The sequence below is a fragment of the Microtus ochrogaster genome (genome assembly GCF_000317375.1).
Source record: "Microtus ochrogaster isolate Prairie Vole_2 chromosome 14 unlocalized genomic scaffold, MicOch1.0 chr14_random_1, whole genome shotgun sequence".
Taxonomy (NCBI): Eukaryota; Metazoa; Chordata; class Mammalia; order Rodentia; family Cricetidae; genus Microtus; species Microtus ochrogaster.
The window spans coordinates 15426033-15434315 of NW_004949096.1; positions in this window are offsets into that span (position 1 = coordinate 15426033).

The window sequence follows — 8283 nt, forward strand, 5'->3', positions numbered from 1 at the left end:
TTGGTTTTCGAGACAGGAGTTTTCTGTAGCTTTGGAGCCTGTCCTGGAACCAGCTCTTATAGACCAGGTGCCTTGAACTCACTGAGATCCGGCCCGCCTCTGCCTCCCAAGTGTTGGGATTAAAGGTGTGCACCACCACTGCCTGACTCGTGTTTATTATTCATACTATCAACCTGTACACGGAAAGGAAGAGTAGCTGGAAAACTGTAAAATGGCTCAGCAGTAAAGACAGTTGCTGTTCTGTCTAAGCCTGACAATGTTTAGTTCACCAATCCCACGGTCCAAAGAGAGGATTGACCACAGGAAGTTGTCCTCCAGTCTTCATAAGCATGTCCTGGCACACACACACCTGCAACCCACAAACATACCCATAATAGTCTAAAATAAAATGTAAAGAAAAATAACAGTAACTGACCTGTCAGTGATGGCAGAATTTACCTCTGAGGTAGTTCGGTGATTTTAAAATTCAGGTAATAGATCTATGTGAGCTCTCAAATCTTTGTAATGACTAACAGTTAAGGACAAATTTTCATTATACTAACAGTAACTTGACAGTTAAAATTATGTTAACAATTACACAATCAATATATTTGGTCAAAATTCTCCAAATACCTTAAATTCACACAGTCCATCACTTCCCAGGCACTGACTGTTGAGGCTATTATTATCACCACAACAATCTTCCAAAGCATTTATTACTAGACTACAGTTGAGGAGTGAGATTTCATTGTTTTTGAAGTAAAAAGGAGTGAGCCTTCACCTAACATGGTGAAGATATGATGGAGAAAAAATTCAGATTCAGATCTTCAGAATCCCAGGAGCTCCACACCATGCCCTACATCACTACTTCCCAAGACTAACCCAACAACCAGGATACCTGTACCTCCCTCTTCATTTTAACTAGAACCAGAGTAAAGATTCCTTGGTACAGTTGATGTGTTATTCCCCAGCTCATCATCACACTCCTAATGTTCTCTTCCTCCAATTCATATTTACAAAGAAGAAAAACAAAGATGGAGTGACTCATGGCGATAAAAATGTGCTAGGAAACTGTTAACTTCAAATTTCTTACAAAGAACCATTAACACATCATTAGATTTTTTTTCCTATAAGCTCAATTAGCAGCAATTTCAGAGGGGCCACCTGTTGCACAAAGAGAGGACACCTGTGCCAGTCAAGGAGCTGTTGTTAATTCGCCAGCACCTCCTGGGGGCTGGTTTTCAATTAGATAAATTCCTAATATGGTTTGAATCCCTGGGTATGAGCTCAGTGCTTCAGAGTACTAACCACTTTCCTGAAAAGGATTCTAGCAATTTCTGATTCCAGTAGAGAGGCAAGAGTGGGAGAAGGAAGGATTGGAAGTTAAAATTTTAAATGCTTGAGTTCTAAGACCCACGGATGACAAATAGCTGTTAGTAATAGCAGCAGATTTGTGGACTTTGCCTGCCTTAGTCTAGTAAACCATATTGTCTGTGAGGACATATTTTATCCCAGCGTTAATATACTTTTAACAGATGAGTACAGTCAGTGTTTCTTTTGATTTCTGGGATACAAAGAACTAATTCTCAAATCCAGTAGAAGTGAAAATGTCTATCTATTTTGCAGCTATGCTAACCAGTTTTCTGGTAAATGGAACAGGCACCAAAAACAGAATGGAGGCCAGAAAAAAAAAATAGTGTATTAATGGGACCAAAGGAGTCAGCCCATAACACTGAGCCCTGGCGTAAAGTTTTCGGCAGTATTTGTAAACTTTCAGCATTATTTTCAATCATTACATCATTGGTGGTTTTAAGTTTTGATCAGCAGTAGAGTGTCTATAAGACTAAAATCAAAGTTAGCTTCTGGTCTAAGCTAACTGGGTGGCCGGGAACCAACAAGCAACTTCCTTACAACAAATTTCCTTACTTCCTACCTTTTGTTTTTGCACAAATAAAAGTTGTTTACTAAATTACCATATTTCTATTGTTTTTATTGAGCTATACATTCTTCTCCACTCCCTCCCATTCCTCCCCTCTTTCACTGCACTCTCTCCAATTACTGCCATGCTCCCAATTTACTCAGGGAAACTTGTCTTTTGCTCCTTCCTATGTAGATCCACGTATGTCTCCCTTTGGGTCATATTTGTTGTCTAAGTTCTCTGGGTTTGTGAACTGTACACTGGTTTTTCTTTGCTTTATTTATAAAAGTCACTTATGAGTGAGTATATATTATATTTTACTTTCTGGGTCTTGGATACCTCAATAAATATGGTCCATTTGCCTGTAAATTTCATGATGTCATTATTTTTTAACACTGTTTAGTACTCCATTATGTAAATATACATTTTCTTTATTCATTCTTAGTTGAGGAGCATCTAGGTTGTTTCCAGGTTCTAGCTATTACAAATATTGCTGCTATGAACATAGTCGAGTCATGTCCTTTTGGTATGATTGAACATTTTCTGGGTATATACCCCAAAGTGGTATTGCTGGGTCTTGAGGTAGATTGTTTCCTAATTTTCTGAGAAATTGCCATACTGATTTCTATAGCAATTGTACAAGTTTGCACTCCCACCAGCCATGGAGAAATGTTCTCCTTACTCCATATCCTCTCCAGCATAAGCTGTCCTCAGTGTTTTGGATATTGGCCATTCTGACATCTGTAAGATGGACTCTCAGAGTTGCTTTGATTTGCATTTCTCTGATGGTTAATGAGGTTAAGCATTTTCTAAAGTATCTTTCAGTTATTTGATATTTGTTGGTTAAGAGTTCTCTGTTTAGGTCTATACACCATTTATTTGGATTATTTTTTCTTTTGATATCAAGTTTCCTGAGTTCCTTGTATATGATAGAAATAAGCCCTCTGTCTGACTGGGGTTGGTGAAGATATTTTCCCATTCTGTAGGATGCTGTTTTGTTTATTGACCATGTCCTTTGCTTTACAGAAGCTTCTCAGTTTCAGGAGGTCCCATTTATTAATTGTTACCCTCAGTTTCTGTGCTGCTGGTGTTATATTTAGGAAGTGGTCTCCTGTGTCAATGTGTTCAAGTGCACTTTCCGTTTTCTCTTCTATGAGGTTCAGTGTGGTCGGTTTTATGTTGAGGTCTTTGAGACTTGAGCTTTTGCATGGTGATAGATATAGATATATTTTCATTCTTCTACATGTTGGTATCCAGTTATGCCACACCATCTGTTGAAGATGCTTTGTTTTATCCATTTTATATTTTTAGCTTCTTTTTCAAAAATCCAGTGTTCGTGGGAGTATGGATTGATATCTGGATCTTCAATTTCATGTCACTGGTCCTACTTTCTGTGTTATGTCAATACCAGGCTATTTTCAGTACTGTAGCTCTGTAGAGTTTTGAGATGCAACTGATAGTTGGATCCACTGGAAACTGGAGGAGTAGTCACCAGAGACATAGTTCCAACTACACCAATTGGAGGAAAAGCTGGATAGACAACAAGGTAAGAACACACTCAACAACACAAAGAGAAACATGGCACCGTCAAAAACTAGTGAGTCTACAACAACAAGAACTGAACATCCAAAAGCAGATAAAGCAGAAGAAAACAATCTTAAAAACAACTTTAGGAAATGTTTGAGGCCCTTAAAGAGGAAATAAAAAATCTCCACAAAGAAATGAAGGAAAACACAAACAAAAAATTGGAAGAAATCAACAAATTCATTAAAGAAATCCAACAAATGAAGGTTTTAATTTAAGAATTGACATCCTAACAAGTGAGAAAAATTAATGAAATTTCTTTCTCTTAAGGCATTGAGCCTTGTATTTTTTTTTTTTTTTTTAGCTCTAACTAAACTTCCTATTTCTCTGCTGTGGTTTCTAGTACTTTCCTCATGCACAGTGGCATTGATAAAATTCCTCCCAGGCCCTCAGTAGTATAGAAAGTTATTCCTCTGCAGTTTTACATTATCATTTTAAAACTTTGTATTTGCTCTTTAGTGGACCAGATATAGATAACAGTTCTGTCTCCCTATCCACAGATAGGTGTTTCCCATATAACTTTTCTGATAGAGACATATTGACTCAATTTTCCCATTTTACTTCTTGATTTCTTTTTAGATATGTGTTAGCATACTAAACATTTTATTGAAGTGTTTCATATATCACAAGGATTGTCTTCCAAAAAATGTAAATTGTCTTCCCTTAGATAAAGTCAATAATCATCAGTGGTCATTGCCTATATTCACTGTTTCATTCTGTTCTGTAAAATGATTCTATTCTAATTCTGCGATCTCTTCATATGTTTCATAAATAATCATTGTTCAGTAAGTATACTATTACTCTCAAGAATAGTTTCTAAAAAAGCAGTCACTTCTTGACTATTTGACTAAGATCTTATGGATAGATGTCTTTGTTCTTGACCCAACTTATTACATTCCAAATTAATGTCTTTGCTTCTAAAATATTCCAAAAATAAACAGTAACATTCCACTTGTTGTATTGTTAAATCTTGCTTTGGAGGGGTTTTTTCCCTTTTATTGGTTGTTTTGCTGCTTAGTTGTTGTTGTTGTTTTCTTTCTCTCTATTTTAGATCTCAGCTAACAAGCCTCAAGTTACTGGTTATCCAGGCAGTGTTAGTTCTGAGCTCCATTTAGTGGTATGGGACTCAAATTAGAGCAGTCATTTGTTGCCCAGTCCCACAGTCTGTGCCTCTGTTGTTTCAGCACATCTTGTAGGCCAGATAAATAGGAGGCTGAAGGTTTTGTGGTTGGGTTGGTGTCGATTGAGGCTGTTCATTCATTCCCAGCCACCCAAATCTAAAATAACCACACAGAAATTATGGTATTTGCAATGTTGTTTGGCTGATAGTTTAAGTATATTTCTATCTAGCTCTTATATCCTAAACTAGGCCATATCCATTAATCTTTGCTTCATCACAAGGTCATGGCCTACCAGCAAAGTTCCATCCAACATGTGATGTCTTATTCTTGCAGCTACATGGTTTCTCTCTGTCTTTGCCTACTTTCTCCCAGCATTCAGCTTTGTTTTCCCACCTAGCTCTATTCTGCCATGTTACAGGAACAGAGCAACTTTATTCATTAACAAAACACATTCACAGCATACAGAGGGAAATCCCACATGAGGTTTGTATGCCAGTTCCACCACTGGGTTCTTGCCTGCTTAAAAAGTTGGCCTGTTCAGCCTCTGTATCCTCCATTACTAGGATTCCAAGCTAGATACACCCTCATAGAATCCTGGGATTTTCCACATTGCTATCCAAATGTCCTCCAAGGTAAGTCATCTCTCTCCATCCTTCTCTTCTACCTGACCCCTCCTGTTTCCATTCCCACCAACCCAAATTAACCTGCCAAATTGATTCTATTTCCTCTTTCCAGAGAGATCCAAGCATCCCCTTTAATGTGCTACTTGTTACTTAGCTTCTCTGGGTCTGTGGATTGTAGTATGCTTATCATTTACTTAATAGCTAATATTAACTTATAAGTGAGTATATTTTATTTATATATTTCTAGGTCTGGGATACTTCACTCAGGAGTATTTTTCTAGTTCTATCCATTGTTTGTGTAACCTATTTCTGTGACTCTTATTGTCAATATATCCTCTACTGAGTAGATGGGATGTTTGTAAGATTGATTCCTGAATCCTTTGGACATGAACTCAAGTCTTTGGTTGTAACATGGGGGGCCAGCTTTTTGGGGTTTCTGTCCTGCCCAGTTCCCCACAGCTGTTTAGCCCCAAAGAAAATTACACAGAGATCTCCATAAGTTATAAAGCTGATTGGCCCATTAGCTCAGGCTTCTTATTAGCTCTTATGACATATATTAATCCATTATTCTGATCTATTTTAGCCATATGGCTCAGTACCTTTTTCAACTGCAGGTCATATCCTGCTTCCTTGGTAATCTGCGCAGGACTGGGAAAAATCAACTTCCTCCTTCCCAGTATTCTCCTGTTCTCATTGCATCATTTCTACTTCCGGTCTGGTTTTCCCACCTATACTTCCTTGGTGGCCAATCAGTGTTTATTTAAAACATGATTGAAAGAATACAGACAATTCTCCCGCACTACTTCCCCCCCCCTTTTTTTTTTAAAAAAAAAGGAAAATATCCATAGTCCATTTTTTGGGATGACAACAGACACGGTTTCTCTATGTATCTTTGTCCTGGAACTCCCTCTGTAAACCAGGCTATTCTTGAACTCACAGAGATCCGTCTGCCTCTGCCTCCCAGGCAAATCCTACTGGCCTGCACCACCACAACCTGCTACTCTTTCTTTCTTTCTTTCTTTCTTTCTTTCTTTCTTTCTTTCTTTCTTTCTTTTTTACTTTGAGAACTTTAATCTTTAGCCTGTATATATTTTTAAACACACTGTAAACCATTTAGAGGTTTGCTTCTTCTTTGAATCTCTCTTTACTACATATCTCTCTTTTTCTGAGCACATGAGCCTTTAATTCACTAAGCAATCATGGCTGAGGTACTGGCCAGAGCCATGTTTATTGCCAGAACTCTATGGCATTTCAAGGTCCCTGCCAGCAAGCAAGCTGCAACAGTGTGTCCATAAACAACACTCCAAAGCTCCTATGGCAATTCAAGGTCCTTGCCATGAAGCAAGCTGCAATAGTAAACAACAGTCAAAAGCTCCTATGGAGGGTCCTTGCCAGGAAGCAAGCTGCAACAGTGTGTCCATAGCTCCCTAGTCAGGACAGCCCGCTTGAGAGGGTCAGGGTTTTCACTGGCAGGATGGCCCAGAAAGCCGGCATTTTAAAACAGTGCAGCTTTTTTCCTGCTACAGCTGAAAACCAAAATGCTTTACTCTAGTCTTTCCCAAGCTTTCTCAGACTTTCTGTGGATGCAGTTATCCATGTGGGTGCTATTCTGTAACATGAGCGGGGCCCTGCTCAGACAGAAACCCCAAAAAGCCAGCCCCTCATGTTACATTTGGTAACTGGCTATTTTCATTTGGGGTCTTTTGTTTGTTATATCTGAAAACAGAATAATATTATAAAAAGCTGTCTTTTAAATTCTAAACTCTAAGTTTTAGAAAACTAGGAAGAAAAAAATCAAATATAACAAAATAAAAACCATAATTCATTTTCCATTTTTGTTTTTTAATGAATGTATATTTTTAAAATTAAGTTTATGTTTTATTATTTTTATATTTATCTGTAGTAATAGAAAATAAGAAATAATCTAACAGTGTAATAACAGGACATCTGATTTTAAAATTTCATACATGCATATATTATCATATAATTTAAGTATTAGAAAAAATTAATCTAGTAAAAATAACTTTCAAATATGGTGATAAAATGTAATAGAAAATCATCAGACTTTTAATTACTGGTTCTAAATAATGCTCTAGGAAAGATCAATTCTTAATCTCTCTTCTATAAATATATGATAAGTTATATGTTATATGATGAGTGTCCATTTCCTAAATAGCTTGTCAGTTTGTTTGTGTGAGTGTGTATTTGTTTTGTTTTGTGTGTGTGCATGTGTGTATATGTGTGTGCATTTGTGTATGTGTGTGTAGTATGAGAGAGATTGAAACTAAGATTAGACAAGTGGTCTACCATGGAACTGCAATTCTTTTAATGTGCTGTTTGGACTTTTGAGTAGAGGCTTTGGGGACAGACTAGTAATGTTTCTGTCATACTCTTTGACTTTCTTTAGTATAATACCTCTTAATGTTTAAGCAACAAAAATTATTGTGGCAGTTCCTAATGTCTATTTTTACCTGATCTTAGAAGCACATATTTTCTGCTTCCCTTTCAGTCACTGATAAAAGACTTGGATGTACAATAATGTCTGTAACTCTATGATGAAAGACAAATAGCCTAACTTGCAAACAAAGGATGTACTGTAGCTTTCTGAGATACACAAATTTTAAAAAGGACATGTACATAGAGGTACAAATAAAAATTTAACAGTTCACATCCAGTTGACTGATTATAAGAAAAAAAGTTAAACAGCAATAAAAGTTGATGAGAATGTAAAGAAATTCAAACTTTCACACAACAGGAGTAGCATTATAAAATACTATATCTACTTGTTTCATAATAGTTCTACAAGAGAAAAAAAAGTACTAGCATATGAGCTATTACTTCTTCTCCTAGGTAAATCACCCCAAAATAAAAGCATACATGAAAAACCTGCTTGCAAATATTTACATCACTATTATTTACATGTCCAAAATATAGAAACACCAAATATTCATCAACTGATGATAAATATATGATGTACAATAATACATTATTATATATCACAATATAAATAGTAACATTCAGCCCCCACTGATGTAGGAGTGTCATATATCAATCTGTT